The sequence below is a fragment of the Halichoerus grypus genome, chromosome 1, assembly GCF_964656455.1.
Source record: "Halichoerus grypus chromosome 1, mHalGry1.hap1.1, whole genome shotgun sequence".
Lineage (NCBI taxonomy): Eukaryota > Metazoa > Chordata > Mammalia > Carnivora > Phocidae > Halichoerus > Halichoerus grypus.
Window position 1 is genome coordinate 165796714 of NC_135712.1, and position 17461 is coordinate 165814174.

Consider the following 17461-nt stretch of genomic DNA (forward strand, 5'->3'; position numbering starts at 1 on the left):
GGGGATGAAATCAAGAGTAGAGCATGCACAAGCTGGAGTTGAGGTGTCTGCAGGCCACCACTGATTTGATGTTGAAGGAGGACTGCAAAGAAAAACATCTCATGGGTTTGCCTGAGCTAGAATGCACCATTTTATTGAGGTTAGTTGCCAAGGTCAATGATCTTGGGCTCATGAGCACAAGCAGGACCCTCTCCCATGTCTGCCTTCAAGGAGGCAGAAGCACCATTTGTGAAGAGAGAAGTTCTCTGGGTGCCATTAAATCTGAGCATCCCTAAGTGCCAGACATGTACCTCTGATAGTACCTAAGAGGATATTAGGTGGAATGAAATAACAGTCCATCACCTGTTGGGAAAATTCAATTCTCCTTCAGTCTTCCAGGCCACATCAAGATAAAAGATTCTGTCTAAAACTAGTGTATCTTTAATGATGACCTCGCCCCCCACCAACATTAGCTAAACTCTGAGCAGAGAGACTTTGGGCTCAGGGCCTTAGGGGGACAATTGGATCCACTAAACGTAAGGCTATCCTGTTGCATTTCTTTGCTCTGGTCAGTTTTTATTTGTGGTGAGTGGCACTGGTTTTCCACTGATGGTAGTGAGAAAAGTTTCTTGTAGGGGCACCTGGGTGGCTCAGTCGGTTGGGCATCAGATGTTTGATTTCAGCTCAGGTCATGATCTCAGGGTCATGAGATCAAGCCCTGCATCAGGCTCCATCCTGAGTGTGGAGGCTGCTTGGGATTCTCACTCTTCCTCTCCCTCTGCCCCTCTCCACCCCCACATGCATACTCTCTCTCTCTTAAAAAAAAAAAAAAAAGTTTCCTTCTAAATAAATGTGTTTAAGTTTTAATCAAGCAAGTTACTAAGAAAAAAACAATAAGATTAATTAAAGAACAGATAGGAACCATCTTGACCGTCACATTTGATTGACTCAGGTTTGGGAAATGCTGACCTCAGGACCTTTACACTCTTAAAAATGATTGAAATCCCCAATGAGTTTTGCTTCTGTGAATATTGTCTTCCACATTTACCAAGTCAGAAGTGAAAACTGACATTCTGATACTTATTTATTAACTCATTTTAAAAGAACAATAATAAACTCATTATGGTAACATATACAACATATTTTATGAAAAATAACTATATTTTCCGAAACAAAAAACAATTAGTGAGAAGAGTGATGTTGTTTTATATTTTTGCAAATCTCTTTAATGACTTAATTGAAGACAGCTGGATTCTCATCTGCTTCTGCATTCAATCTGTTACAATGTGATGTTACAGTTAATGTATATGAAGAAATTCTAGCCTCACAGAGATATGCTATCAGAAAAGAGTATTTTAATAGTCTTTTCAGACAATTGTAGATATTCTTCTTTGATACTACACCCAAACTTAACAAGTGATAGTGTATTAGTTTGCCAGGGCCGCTATAACAAAATACCACAGACTGGGGGACTTAAACAACAGAAATGTATTTTCTCACCGTTCTGGAGGCCAGGAGTCCAAGATCAAGGCATCAGCAGGTTGGGTGTCTTCTGAGGACTCTCTCCTCGGACTCTTCTCCCTGTGTCCTCACATGGTCTTTCCTCCATGCACACACATCCCTGGTGTCTCTTTGTGTGTCCACATTTCCTCTGCTTATAAGAACACCTGTCATATTCTATTAGGGCCCATTCTCATGGCCTCATTTTAATTTAATCACCTCTTTAAAGCCCTATCTCCAAATACAGTCACATTCTGGGTACTGGGGACTAGGACTGCAACATATGAATTTTGAAGAGGACACAATTAGGCCATAACAGATAGCATCTTAAAAATTAGTTGCAATAAAGAATCTGAAGCCATGTTAATGAACTTTTCCTCTTTCACATTGAAATCCATTTTTTTTTTCTCTTATACTGTGATGCATCTTTACCCATCCACGCTTTTGGAACATCATCATGCATTGGACATTTAGAAAATATTGTCTCATTGAGTTATGCAGATCTTTCAAATATTTGCACGTTTTGTTACACAATATTTTTAAAAATCACATTTGCCATCACACCAATGACCTCATCAAAAATGTCTTAGGAAGTATTAGGAAGCTGTCAGGCTCATGATGGCAGACACAAGTTTTCTGAAATTCTAATTTACACTTTGAAAGCTCAAACTTTATCACTGGCAACAAGTACCATCAGTTGTTTTCCTTTAGGTGATAGGCTCACTTTGTTCATTTCTGAGAAAATGTCTGCCCAATACTAAAGTCTGAATAACCAGCATTTGCCTGTCAGTTCTTTTATGTAAAAGTGCCATTTTGTGAAAATGGAGGCTAATTCAGCTCACAACTCAAATGATCAAACAAGAGCTTTTCCTCTAACACCTCTCATGTTTCACTGTGCAGCAGTGTATTCCCCTGAAGGAACCTAGAAGGACTAGGCCTGGTGACCCTGAAAGAGATGCCCAACTGTATCAGTGTCTTTGGGGCTCTGCTCTAAGTTACCCACCACCACATCTACAGCTTTGAAAGGAAAAGTCGTCCTAGTCTCCTACCGGACAGGTAAACACTCACCTGAGTCCAGTAGTAAGCTAAAAGCGCACGAGAAATGACAAGCATGTCAGGAAATCTGATTTGATCTGCTTAGCAGTGTTAAGAAGGTAGAAGTGATTCTAAAAAAAACTCCAAGGAACTGGGAAGCACTTGTTAAGAGGGTTTCAAGTGGGCTTCTGCCTCCAGGAAGATAGAATAGAGGTAGTTTTTCCTATTCCTCTCATTAAGTGCAACTAAAACCCCTGGACATTATATATAAAAGAAAATTAGAAAACTCTGAAAGGCAGAGAAAGGACAAACCCACTAGGGACCTGAGGACCCAAGAAACAACATGGTAGTGAGTTCCTGATGGTGATGGTTTTGCCTTATGTATACTGGAGTTGGAGTTGAAGAAGCCAGAGATGAGGAAATGCCAGTGGGGTTGGGGAACCCACTCTCTTTAGCTGAAGAAGGAAGGGGTCAGCCTAGCAAAACAGACACTTTTAGACAAAACTACTCTACTGCAGCCAAACACCATAGAAAACATTATGGCCTTACCCCCACCAGCAACAATCCTGTGGAGAAACTAGACTTCTACCTTCATCAGATTATGATGAACCCCAAACCGCCCCCCCCCCACTGGGTGGTGTCAGAGAAGACCAAGTAGGGAGCCAGGACTTCCATTCCCCACTAGGTGGTAATAAGACCTCACCTCCAGCTCCCATGGTGCCAGTGGAGACCATGCTGGGAACAGTAATAAGTCTTTCCTACTCCTCCCAGTCAGGGAGGTATCAGTGGGGACCCAATGGGGAGATGGCAATCCCCAACCCCCTTCCTCTGTTGGTGCAGTGTCAAAGGAAGCCAGCTGAAACGGAAGATTTAAATAAGATCTGGAGGCTCATAACATCATGCCCCAGATCCCCAAGTATCAGTTAAAATTCACTTATACAAAGACCTAGGAAGATCTTAAACTGAATGAAAAAAGGCAATCAATAGATGCCAACATTGAGATGGGAGAGATGTTGGAATTATCTGACAAAGATTTTAAAGTAGCCATCATAAAAATACGTCAAGGAACAATTATGAACACACTTGAAATAGATGAGAAAAAAATATATATAAAGTCCCAGCAAAGACATGGAAGACATAGAGAAGAGCCAAATGGAAATTTTAGAACTGAAAAATATGATAACTGAAATTAAAAAGGAAAAAAACTCAATGGATGTGCTGAACAGCAGAGTAAAGGGAACAAAGGAAGGAATAATTGAGATGGAATATAGGACAAAAAATTATCTAATCTGAATAACAGAAAATAAACTTAAAAAAATAAAGCCTCAGAGACCGGTGGGACTGTAACAAAAGACCTAATGTTTATATCATTGAACTCCTAGAAGGAGATGAGAAAGGGAGTGGGACTGAAAAAGCACCTGAAGAAATAATGGCTGAAAACTCCCCAAATTTGGCAAAAAAAAACAAAACCAACCAACAACAACAACAACAAACCCTCATAAACTTACTGATTCATGAAGCTGAGAAAATTCCAAAGAAGATAAACCCGAAGAAGTGCACATCAAGATACAAAATAGCTAAACTTCCGAAAACTAAATACAAAACGCATATCTGGAAGAAAAACAACAACTCACTGATGGTGAGGAAACAAATTGAATGACAGTGGATTTCTCATTAGAAAACATGGAGTCCAGAAGAAAGTGGCATAACATTTTTCAAATGCTGAAAAAAAACAACTGACAACTGAGAATCCTGTCACCAGCAAAAATACCCCTCAGAAATGAAGGGGAAATCAAGATCTTCTTAGATGAAAGAAAAACTAAGAGAGTTTGTGGCCAGAAGATTTACCCTAAAAGAATGCTGTTCTCCAAACAGAAAGGAAACTATTTTTTTAAAGGAATCTTAGAACATCAGAAAGGGAAAAAAGGATATGGTAAGCAAAAATATTGCTAAATGCAATACACATTCTTTCTCTTCTTGAGCTTTCTAAGTTATGTTTGACAGTTGAAGCAAAAACTACAGCATTTTCAGATGTGGTTGTGTTTGTAGAAAGAACAAACAGAAAACAAGAAATAAAAGCATAGGGGTACCTGGGTGGCTCAGTCAGTTAAGCATCTGCTCAGGTCATGATCTCAGGGTCCTGGGATCGAGCCCCACTTTGGGATCCCTGCTCAGTGGGTAGTCTGCTTCTCCCTCTCCCTCTGCTCCTTCCACACCCCTGCTCTTGCTCTCTCTTTCTCTCTCATATAAATAAATAAAAAATCTTAAAAAAATAAAAATAAAAGCATAGACTTAAAATTTAACATATCAGTAATTACATTAAATTATTAGTATAATAGACCAGATAGTTTCATGGGAGAATTTTACCAAATGTTTGAAAAATTAACACCAGTTCTACACAATGCCTTCCAGTAAACAGAGGCAGAGGGAACACTTTCATTTCAATTTATGAAGCTAGTATTACATCAATATCAAAACCAGACAACAGCACAACAAATAAAAACTATAAGCCAGCATCCCTCATGAATACATATGTGAAAATCCTTCACAAATATTATCAAATAGGATTCAGCAATATGTAAAAACAATTATGCCTCAGGACCAAGTAAGATTTATTCCAGGAATGCAAGGTTTCAACATTCAAAAATCAATTAATATAATCCACCATGTTAACGGGCTAAAGAAGAAAAAAACCACTTGATCATATCCATCAATGCAGGAAGCATTTGATAAAATTCAACACCCATTCATGATACAATGCTCAGAAAAATAGGAATAGAGAATTTCCTCAACTTGATGAAGAACATCTATTAACAAATTACAGCTAACATTATACTTAATGGTTAAAGACTGAAGGCTTTCCCCTAAAATTGGGAACAAAGCAAGGATATCAGCTCTGACCACTTATATTCAAAGAGTGCTAGGCAATCTCACTGGTGCTTTAAGATAAGAAAATGCATACAGATTGGAAAGGAAGAAATAAAACTGTCACTATGTGCAGATAATTTTATTGTCTACATAAAAAAATCCCAAGGAATCTACAAAAAAAACAAACAACAAAACAAAACAAAAACCCTCCCAGAACTAGTAACCAAGTTCAGGAAGGTCACAGGATACAAAATAAGCATACCAAAAAAACTGTTGTATTTCTGTATACTAGCAAAGAACATGTGGACACCAAAGTTAAAAATACAATGCCATTTACAATCACACAAAAAATATATAGGTGTAAATTTAACACAAATGCACAAGATTTTTATGCTGAAAACTACAAAATACTGATGAGGAAGATCTAAATGAATGAAGTGGCCGTAGAGTTGTTCATGGAACTGAAGACTCAATGTAGTAAAGACGTCAGTTCTGTGCAGTTTCTACCAAAGTCCAAGCAAAATTTTTGTAAATGTGGAAAAGATTATTCTAAAAATTATGTGGAAAGGCAAAGAAGCTAGAAGACGTGAAACAGTTTTGAAAAAGAAGAATAAAGTGAGAATAATTGTACTTCATTTCAAGACTTACCTAGAAACCAAGGCTATGTGGTATTAACAGAGGGATTACGCAGAGATTAATGGAATGGAATAGAGGATCCAGAAATAGACCCACCCAACCAACCAATATTTGACAAAGGTACAAAAGCAATTCAATGGAAGAAAGATAATAACCTTTTAAAAAAATAATGTTGAAGCAAAGTGGACATCCATGGGCAAACACCACCAACAAAAAATCTACCCAAACCTCACACCTTACACAAAAATTGTCTCAAATGGATCACAGACTTCAATATAGAATATAAACTACAGAACTTTTAGGAAAAAAATTAGGAGGAAAATCTTCAGCTCGGACTTGATCCCAAAAGTATGATCCATAAAAAAATAAAAAATAAAGAGATGAAGTGGACTTCACCAAAATTAAAAGCTTGTGTTCTACAAAACACTCTCTCAAGAGGACAAAAAGACAAACTACAGACTGGGAGAAAATATTTGCAAACCACAGAATCTGACAAAGTACTAGTATCTGACATAAATTAAAAAAAAAAAACAAAAAACTAAAAACTCAACTGTTAAAAAAAATTAACAATCCAATTGGAAAATGGGCAAAAGTCATGAAGAGACATTTCTCCAGAGAGGATGTGCAGGTGACAAATAAGCACATGACAAGATGTTCAACATCATTAGCTAATAAAGAAATGCACGTTAAAACCACAATGAGATATTACACACCTGTCAGAATGCCAAAAATACAAAATGATACCAAATGCTGACCAGGATGCAGAAATACTGGATCACTCATACGCTGCTCGTGGAAATGTAAAATGGTACACAGCCACTCTGGAAAACAGTTTGGATGTTCCTTTTAAGCATGCACACACACACACACACAAAACCACATATGCAAGTACCATGCAACCCAATAATTGCACTCTCAGGCATTTATCCCAAATAAATGAAAATTTACATTCACACAAAAACCCTGTACAGAAATATTTATAGCAGATTTAGTCATCATAGACAAAAACTGGAAATAACTCAGGTGTCCTTTACCAGATGAATGGATAAACAAACTGTGGTCCATCCATATCATGGAATTATACTCAACAATAAAAAGGAGTGAACTATTGATATGCACACAACCTGAAGGATCTCCAGAGAATTAGGCTGAGTGAAGAAAGCCAGTCCCCAAAGGTTCCATTTACAGAACATCGTTGAAAAATCAATATTATAGAGATGGAGAACAAAATCATGATTTCCAGGAGTCAGGGATGAAGGCAGGGAGGGAGTGGGTGTGACTATAAAGGAGTGGCCCAAGGAAGCTGTGCTGGTAGAACAGATCTGTATCTTGAGTGTGGTGGTGCTTACAAAAAACTGCGAAGTGATCATATTGCATAGACCTACACACACACACACACACACACACACACACACGAGCACATGTAACACTGGTGAAAAGTGAATAAGCTCCATGGGTTGTACTAATGTCACATGCCTGGTTTTGACAGTGCACTCTAGTACGAGATGTTAACTCTCCCCGGTCAGCTGGGAGAAGGTACATGGGACATCCCTGAACACTGCGGTCCCTGGGGGAAAGTGCATGGGACCTCCCCGAGGTGGGAGATGTCAGCACTGGGGTCAGTTGGGGGAAGGTGCACCAGACCTCCCCGTGGTGGGAGATGTTAACAGGAGAGTCATTGCATGGGACATCTCTGAACACTGGAGTCACTGGGGGAAAGTGCATGGGACTCCCCCATGGTGGGAAATGTCAGCACTGGGGTCAGCTGGGGTAAGGTGCAGAGAATCTCCCTATACATTCCTTTACAACTTGCTTTAAATTAATAATTATTTCAAAATAGAAAGTTACAAATGAATAAATGGATAGATAGGTAAATAAATGGAACCTGACATTGGAGAGCCATTTAGCATCCATTCTCTTCTGCTGCTATTTAAGAAACACTTCTAGAAGTCAAGGCCTTTACACATATTATACTTCAGTTACTCCTCTCAAAAATCCTGAATAATAGGTATTATTATCTCTATCCTGCAGATGGAGAAGCAGACTCAGAAGCATAAAGCCACTTGCCCAAGGGCCTCTGTCTGTCACGAGCAGACACTTGTGCCCACTCCGCACCACTCCTTCTACCCTTGAAGGCCACACCAGTCAGCAGATGGAATACCCCATCTGACACACTGCCAGGGGTGGACTTGCTCACCTAAGAGGGCCTGGGGCCTGGGATGGGGGAAGCCCATAAGCAGGTCTTGATGGGGAAATCAGAGAGTCAGTCCCCGGAGGGCAAGGTCAGCTCCTGGGAAGTAGTTGGGGAACTGGGCCACTCCTTCTCTTCTGTCTGCACCTACCCTTGAAGCTGGCCCTGGCCCAGTGCGGGCACACCAGGGACACTCCCCAGCACTGTTCCCTCCCTATTCTTTCCTGACTGGCTCCCCATCAGGTCACCCACCCCTAACCAATGCCATCTCCCCTTTTACAGAGCTGAACTTCATCACCCAGTCCCCAGAGGCAGCAAGACATGGGCCCCATTTTCCAAATCCTGACGGCTCTCATTTAACCAGAAGACTTGGAGGGGTGAGTTGGAAATGGGTTGGGCTGGGGCTGGGGGTGGGGTAGATATGGAAGAGAACGCTGTTTGGGGGCTGCTGACGGAGGGTCAGCTGAGCAGGAAAGCAGAGTTTGACAGCAGCTCCCTTCCCTCTTGTAACCTCAGAGAAGGCACATGAATTATTTATGCAGCATTGTTTTGGTTTGGGAAAACTGCCCCACATCTCTTTTGCATTTAAATAGGGATTATGGCCTAGAACTTGGAGAAGGAAGGCAGCATCACTAGACAGGGTAAGCTGAGTCTCAGTTCGCTCTTATGTAAAACGGGGATTATGGCAGCATCTCTGTCTTGTGAAGGCCAAGCAAAGATGATCCATGTAAAGTCCTTAGCAGAGTAGCTGGAACCTAGTAGGTGCTCAATAAATGCTTGTTGAATGAACAGACACGCTAGATGCCTAATGCATGTTAGTTACATGGGCAGCCCTCTCTGGGGTCACAATGCCACTCTGCCTTCTAGAGCCAGCCCATGTGGCAGCTCTGTAAGGTATCTCCCGCTCCTTACTGGGAAGCATGTCTTCCTCTATACTCCTGAAGCCCTTTCTTTGGGCCTCTGTTATTGTCTTGCCCAGTCCACCTTGCATTATATACCCATGAACCTCAAAGTCCAGGCCTGCGCCCCCACCCCCACCCCTGTTAGGGGCCAGAGCTCGTACAGCTCATCTTTCAGCATCAGACCCAACTTACCTTCAGAAAGAACGTCCTCTGAGCCAGAGCTAAGAGACATCATCTCATCTGACCTTACCAGAGGGCGCTATTAGCCCTTTCACAGATGGAAAGACTGACCTAGAGCTCAGTAACCACCCAGACAGGAGCACGGAGAACCAGGAGATGCCTCCAAGATTCTCTGCTCACTTCCTACTACCCCACCCTGCGTATGCCAAGGAAGATGCGTAACTCCGGACAGAACTGGGGAGGGAGCAGACAGGCAGACTGGCCACATACCTCTGTCCCCCACCTCACAGATCACCCAGACTTCTGGCTTTGCTCAAGTTTTGCTTCTCGCCCCAGCACTTTGGGGCTAACCAGATTGTTTCCAAACACATTACATAATTGCTCACATATTTATTTATGCCAGCTCTTGAATATTAAACGATCGATAATATAGAACAGAAACATGGGCGTTTAAACCCAGAAGCTTTTGACAGGCGTGGGTGGGGAAGGAGGTTGAGGAGAGCCATCCCTGAGCCATTTACGGGAGGAAAAGGTGACATCCCCCCTCTTCTTTTCCTGAGTTGGGTTGAAAGGCTTCCTGGGCCCATGGTTGGCAATCACATGGTGGAATTTTCACTGTGGGTTTCGGCCTCTTTTATTACATAATGACAAAGATGCGTTATCATTTCCCTAAAGGATGCTTGAAGCCAGAGCCTAACCACCTGTATGCTTGTTCATTTATTGAGCACCCTCTGTGTGCAGTCCCTGTTAGGCTTTTATTCACCCCAGGGTGCCCTCATGAATGAAACAAACGAGACCCCCGTCCTCATGGTACTGCCACTCCAGTGGACAGGTAACCAAATCAATAGATGGCTTCAGAGCATCACAAGCAGTGTGAACAGAACAAAACGGGTGGCAGGGTGGGATTGGCCGGCAGTCCCATGAGGAAGGGACATTTGACTGGAGGTCTCCGTAGTAGAAGCAGCCAGCCATGCAGAGGTCCGGGATTGGGGAGAATGTTCTAGGCATATGGGAGGGCCCCCAGGAGCAAGTAGCCTGGTTGAGGTTGAGGAACAGTGAGGAGGACAGTGGGCTGGGAGGGGTGAGCAGAAGCCCAACATCAGTGATGCGGGCGAGGAGTGCCTACTGAGGGTCAATTGGGCCAGGCCTGTAGGGCCTCCTGTGAGGAGTTTAAATTGTAGTCTACATGTAGTGGCAAAGCTATTAGAGGGTTCTGGAGATCTAGTGAATGTTTGGGAACCATTGCTCTGCAGCTGGGAGAGGGCTTGGGGGTGGGGGCCGGTGCCAGGAAGGGCTGGGTCTGAAGTGCTGGGGGAAGGGGCTGCCCTGGCCCCAAACCTGACCTTCCAGCCTCCAGAGGGAATCTGTCCAGGGTGATTGTGTGTCTCCCAGGGTGGCTGTAGAAGCCTGGCCTGACCCAACTGGAATCACAGTAACTCTGCTATCAGCCATAAAAGTACCTAGGATTTATTCAGAACTTAGAGTGAGCCAGGCACTGAACAAGCCCCTTATCCTCACCATCACCCTGTGTAGTTTTATTATCCCCATTTCACAGAAGAGGGAACCAAGGCCCAGAGTGTTAAGTAAAATGCCCACAGTCATCCAGGGAGTACACAGCAAAGTAGGGATGTGAACCTAGTCAGTCTAGTTACAGAAATGCAGCCCTCAATCCATGTTGGCTGAATGAATTAATAAGAATAATAGTAACCACTTATAATTGTGCTGGCGAAGTGCCAGGACCTATTTTAAGTGCTTTAAAAACATTCACCCCTTAGTCTTCTCAACAGCTCCTGGAGGTAGGCTCGACCACTAGCCCCACTTTACAAAATGAGAAACTGAAGGACAGAGGGTTATATCACTTCCCTAACGGGGATTTGAACCCGGGAGGTCTGGCCGAATTTGCATGTCGGAGCAACCTATTAGGCTGCTGTCAGGAACACCCATCTGCAAAGCAGCTCGGGCCTCATTTACGTGTTGACAGTAGTGCCCACCCGCTGGGCAGTGCTGGGGGTGGGAGACAGCACGTGGGAACGTGCTCTGTAAAAGGTGAAAACTTGCACAAATGAGAGCTTGAAAGCACTTGAGGGTTCCTTTAAGATTACTTATTTATTTATTTGAGAGAGAGAGAGAACACAAGCAGAGGGCAAAGGGAAAGGGAGAAGCAGACACCCCGCAGAGCAGGGAGTCCGATGCAGGGCTCGATCCCAGGACCCTGAGATCATGACCTGAGCCGAAGGCAGACGCTTAACTCTCCCTATCTTTTTTTTTTTTTTTAAAGATTTTATTTATTTATTTGACAGAGAGACACAGCAAGAAAGGGAACACAAGCAGGGGAACTGGGGGAGGGAGAAGCAGGCTTCCCGCTGAGCGGGGAGCCCGATGCGGGGCTCGATCCCAGGACCCTGAGATCATGACCTGAGCCGAAGGCAGACGTTTCACCGACTGAGCCACCCCAGGGTCCGCAGTACTTGAGGATACTTAAACACTTTATCCTTTTAGGGAGTTGGAACGTATCATTCCATCCTGTTTTCCTCAATGAGGGAATGGAGAAAAACATGGGCCTTGCCCCTGGCCAGACTGCCCCAGAGCCTGAAACACAGGGGACAGAGCAAAGAGCTGGGGTCCTGCACTCAAACCCCTGGTACCAGCTTGTTAACTCTGGGAAGCTCTTTCCGCGTGCGATCTGTCTGGGGAGGCGGCATGGTGTTGACAGCCTGGCTGCCCGGTCCACCTCCGCTAGCATCAGGTCCCGGTGACACAATCCTGGGCAAGTTGTTTAAACACTCTCCCACGTCAGCTTTATAATCTTTAAAACGGGAGTAGGAAGCCATCCATTTTGAGGCTATTGGAAAGATTACCTGGGAGAGAAAAACTGATGTGTCCAGCAGAGCCCGGGATGTCAACGGTGCTCAGCGGGTTTCTGTTCGCCTGGTGGTCCCCCGTGGGAACGGCTGCCTCAAAGGGGAAGGACCCCAAGCCCCTTCCTGCTGGGACCGTGTCAGACTCTCCACTGCACAAGCACTGGGACCAGACCGCTCGCCATCTGTATCCGTTTACGGGGGCTGCTGTAACAAAGCACACAAGCCGTGCACCTTGACACAGACTGTTGTCTCACGGTTCCGGAGGCTGGGAGCCTGACACCAAGTGTCAGCCGGGTTGGTTCCTTCCAAGCCCCGTGAGGGAGGATCCGTTCCTAGCTCCTGGAGCTTCAGGGGCAATCTTTGGCATTCCTTGGCTTATGGGTGCATTACCCTGATCCCCCACATTTGGTATCATCTTCCGTGCATGTGTGTGCATCCAAATGTCCCCTTTCTGTAAGGACACCAGTTGTATTGGATCAGAGCCCACCCTAACGACCTCACCCTACTTGCTTGCCTCTGTAAAGATCCTATTTCCAAATAAGGTCATGTTCACAGTTACCGAGGGTTAGAACTCCAAAGTACCTTTTAGAGGAAAAGTCCAATTCAACCCATAACACTATCATAATTGTTTGAAGTGGATTCTGGAAGGGTCATCAGTGCATTCATGACATTTCTTAAATAGACTGAAAGAATATTTTACATCATTTTCCAAAAGGGCAACATCCTTCTCAAAAATGATTCCTTAGGGCTCCTGGGTGGCTCAGTTGGTTAAGCGACTGCCTTCGGCTCAGGTCATGATCCTGGAGTCCCGGGATCGAGTCCCGCATCGGGCTCCCTGCTCAGCGGGGAGTCTGCTTCTCCCTCTGACCCTCCCTCCTCTCATTTGCTCTCTCTATCTCATTCTCTCTCTCAAATAAATAAATAAAATCTTTAAAAAAAAAAACAAAAACGACTCCTTAGCTTCCAGGAACTTCTCATTAACTCTTGGCCTTAACAAACTCCAGTGTGGGTCTCTTGGGCCATCATCTTCCATAAAGAGCAAGCAGCCTTGAACCTGAGCTCTTCGTTAGCCCCGACTATGCGCTGAACTCAGGGAACATGGGAAGCTAGGGTCCTAGCCTTCGAGGCAGGCACAGGGGAGGGCCAAAAGGACAGGCAGGCAAGCAGCTGGCTATTCTTACTGGACAGTAGGTGCTGGGGTCACAGGGCCCTTCCCAGCATTGATCCTCAGGGGTGAAGGAAGAGCCTTCTTTCCTTTATCTTTGTCTCCTTGAAGGGGAAAATGCCCTTCCTGAGTGCTCTGAGAGCATGGGAGAAACCCCACTGGCTCTTTGTGTGGTCAGATAACTCATCAGTCACTCACCTTTCATTCTGGGATGAGACCTACTCCTTAGTCTGCCTACACAGCAAGTGCCAAATGCAGAGGAACCCAAACCCGCTCCACCCCCAGCTGGCATCCCCAGCTTGGCCAGGGTCCCTGGAGAGGTCAGGGGTCAGTGGTAGACCAGCCCCCCCGACAGATCCTCATCTTTAAAATAAGCTCTCCCACCCCAAATATTGAACGTTCCCATGTTGCTTGAACCGAGAGCCAACAATCTGCATTTCCAATGCCTCAGTGACCACTGAGGGCAACGCACGGTTGCATTGCACTGACTGGAGTGCACTCACAAGCATGCTGAGGTGCTGGGTTTGAATCCCAGTGCGGCCAGTCTGAGCTCTGTGATCCTAGGTGAATCTTGTCACTTTTCCAGTCTCCGTTTCCTCATGTGCAATGTAGGGAGAGTTCCTACCACACAAGTGAGGGATGTCTGTAAAGGACCTCACGTGGTGTAGGCAACCAGCCAGTATTCTCCGGCTTCTCTCTTTGGGCCTCAGCCTCCTTCCCTGCAAACTAAGGTATGGGACCAGGTAGGTTCTGGCCAGCTCTGCATGGCTCTTGGGAGCAGTCTCCAGGGAGTCTAGCATCTTGCTGGGCAGAGAAAGCCTCCCATGCCCACAGGCCTGCTCTACCAGGAGCTCGCTGTGTGACCTGGGGTGATGGCCCTCTGCCCTGCATCGGCCTAGTGGCTCCAGGTGCCTGGGGCGAGGCGTCCAGGGCCCCTGACTTCATGCAACCATCCAGAGGTCTGAGTTTTTGCCTCACCAGGTGCCATCAATTCTCTTTCCCCTCCCCTACTCTCCTCCTGCACATCTCGAAGTCTCTGAGACCCACCCAGGTTGCAGAATCAGGAGCTGAGGCTGCCAAATGGGACGCTCCCCACCCCATGTCCAGGTATCCCTTGTCAAACTGACGGCATTGCTGAATCAACTCACCCAGACTCCAGAGGGCAGAACGTTTTACCCCTTTTGGGGACGGGAGGCAGCGGACGGAGGTCTGAGTCCCCAGGACATGTATTTCCAAAGAGGAGCTATGGTAGAAGGAGTGCTTGAGTAAAGCCCCAGTGCACTAGGGGTGGGCTGTGGGCCCCCTGAGGTCAGGAAGGCTGGGGTGGGCCGCACTCCAGTCTGTCTCCCTCTACGCTTCCTGTCGCAGGGGAAGGTCTGAGCCTAAGCCTTGACATGATGCCGCTGCTATTTGCAGTGTCCCCGGGGGTATTCTGCTTATTGAACCGCGCCCAAGGGAGGATGAAGCAAAAGACTGTGTAGCAAGTAGAGTGGGCTTGTGGCAGGGTGGAGAGTGCAGGAACTTGGGGTTGAAACTGGGTCCTGCTGGGCAAGGGACCTCCCTTCTCTGGTCCTCGCTTGGCTCACCTGGAAATAGAGCAACAACCACATTGCAGGGTGGTCGTGAGGAGGGAGGTGCTCTTGTAGGCCACATGCCAGCCCCACCAGCTGGTCGTGAGGCAGGACTTGCCCCTCCTTCTGGGCCCCATGCAGCGTGCAGCTCCTCAGATGCCAAGAGCAGAAGCCTCTGGGCCCCGCCTCTGCATGCCCTGCCCTCTGGGTCTTTCCCTTCACTTGGTCTGTCTTCGGGGACACTGGCAACTGTGGTGGCAGAAGCCCTGGGTTCAGACGTGGAGGGCTCAGATGGGACCCCTCACTGATGGGCTGGCCTCAGTTTGCCCATCTATAGACTGAGCACAACATCCCTTGCCTTGGGGGCTGTCATGAGAGTTACTGAGATAACCTATACACAAAGGCCTGGTAGGTCATTGCTGAAAATTATTTCTGAGTCCACTGGGGTCAAAGGCTACTGGGCTCCCAGGTGTCTCGGAGCTCCCTTAGGCCTGGCTCTCAGCCTTGGCCTGCCTGGGTCAGTGAGAGAAGTAAGAAGGAGTCTGCCTTCCCTCTACTAGGCCAAGTATAAATAAAATGTGTAGGATCTTATTAGAAAGAACCAAAGAATTCCTGAACAACCTCACCCAATGATAGAAGCTTTCCCCCGAATCCTTGACTGGTAACTTTTTAATATTTTCCTGGTTACTTCCAGGGATGGGGACCTCACTATATGTCATGTGGCAAGAAGCAGAGACGGCACACAGTTCATGCACTTCATGCTCAGGCATTTTATGCCATTAAAACCCCACACTCCTCACTCTGGGCATTGTTACTCTTACTTTAGAAACAGTTTTAACAACGCGAATGACCTGATTCCTTAAGCCAGAGATGGGAGACCCTGCTCAGGTTTCACCTCCCCTATAACCATCCCCAACATTAATCCACCTCCATGAAAATAAATCACTCCATCTTCCCTGTCCCTGCCGCTCTTCCCATATGCCTCTGTGGTCAAATGCATCATAGGTGTTTTGTTTGGTTGTTTTGTTACCTCTCTCCCTATAGACCCTAAACTCCCCACAGCGGGAGTGGGGCAGTGGAAAGAGCTTACTTAGGCCTTAGACTCAAAGAGGTCTGACCTTCATGCCCTATTTCCTTCTAGCCCTACGACCCAGAGGAGGTGATCTAGCCTCTCTGAGCCCATGGATCAATGCCAGTGTCTTCCTGATCCTCTCCCTCCCTGAGCACAGAGCTGAAGTCCTCCTTCTCTCCGTATCTCTAGTCCCCGACACACAGTAGGTGCTCAGAACTGGTTGAGTAAAAGAGGTGCAAGGAAGCCACAGGGCAGGGTAAATTATGAGGGTGCAGGTGAGGGAGCTTGCTCCTGGAAGCGAACACACTGCAGTCATGGAGAGCTTACGGCACTGAAGCTAAGAGCAGAGACAAACCAGTCAGGAAAATAAGACCCACAGGCTGAAAACTTGCAGCAGTGTGGGGCTACTTAGTGAAGGGGCAGCAGAGGGAAACACACTGGGGAGAGCCTCTCATCACCACCCAGGGGTCGCCCCCTAAGCACTGCCATCCTCATGGTCCTGGCACTAGCTTCGTTCAACAGAAAAGTGTTCATCTGGTGCCTGTGTGACTTAAACCATATTTTAAAAAATAAAAGTCTGGGAAGGGAAGGAAGATGCTAGGTTGACTAAATAATATGTTTGCAGCATAGATGTTCTACTATTTGTCAAATAGGAACTGTTGTGATTAGCACACCATCAATTCACTTAAAAAGTGAAAAAAAAGATAGGGGTGAGTTCCTCACGCCTGAAATGTTTAAAAATAAAACAAACGTCAGCACACAAAGGGGAAGATTGCAAAAGCTAGGAAACCACTCTGTGGAAGCGCTCTCTCCAGTCATGTGGGAGAAAGGACCCGTTGCTCTACATGATGGGAAAGAATACGTGTTTCCTTCCTGCGCTCTGGAAACAGAGAGAAGGGGATCAAGCAAGGTCAGAGAGGCATCCTGGAGGAGGTGAGATCCGGGTTGTTTGGCCTAGACCCTCCCCACCTCTCCCTGGCTGGCCTGTCCCCAGCGTTCACACTCACATGGCCCTGCTTCGTTGGAAGCCTCTGCTCTTGGGTCTGGCCGGATGCACCCATGGCGGCTGCCCTCTCCTCATGGTCCCAGGGCCACTCTATACCAGCCAGCCGTACAGGGAGTCCTCGGAACAAAAGGACTTCCAGGTAACCAGGACTGGAGCCAGAGTGCCGCTGATAGGATCAGAAGCCTCAAGTGAACAGGGACCCAGAAGGAAGGCAGAGAGAGGTGCAGAGAAATGCCGCCACCCATACTGCCTCAGGCAGAGGTGACTGTTTTGCCAAGCACGTGGCCCGGTGGAGGCCAGCCATGCTTCCCTGGCCCTCCCCACCCCACCTTCCCCCTCGCTGATCCCAAGGCCAGAAAGGGAGGCAGGCCTGCTGGCAGCGGGACTGGGGGCGGCGGCCACCTCACAGGGTGTAGACGCTGCCGTGGCTGTCAGCACTGAAGACGAGAGGTCAGAGTAGGGGTTAGTGTCCGTGGCCTGGGACTCATCGGGGAC

The 17461-nt window shown here is 46.2% G+C and overlaps 1 protein-coding gene across 10 annotated transcripts in view; it reads left to right on the forward strand.

Moving 5' to 3' along the window:
• The window catches only part of ATP2B2 (ATPase plasma membrane Ca2+ transporting 2), a 374078-nt gene that overhangs the window by 158524 nt on the left and 198093 nt on the right, over positions 1 to 17461 (forward strand). For 9 of the 10 annotated variants that reach the window (XM_036079860.2, XM_036079863.2, XM_036079864.2 and 6 more), the window contains one exon: positions 8492 to 8586. The exons of the other annotated variant lie outside the window; for it this stretch is intronic. The gene's annotated coding sequence lies outside the window, so the exon portion shown is untranslated. The remainder of the gene's footprint in view (positions 1 to 8491; positions 8587 to 17461) is intronic. 10 annotated transcript variants of the gene reach the window in all.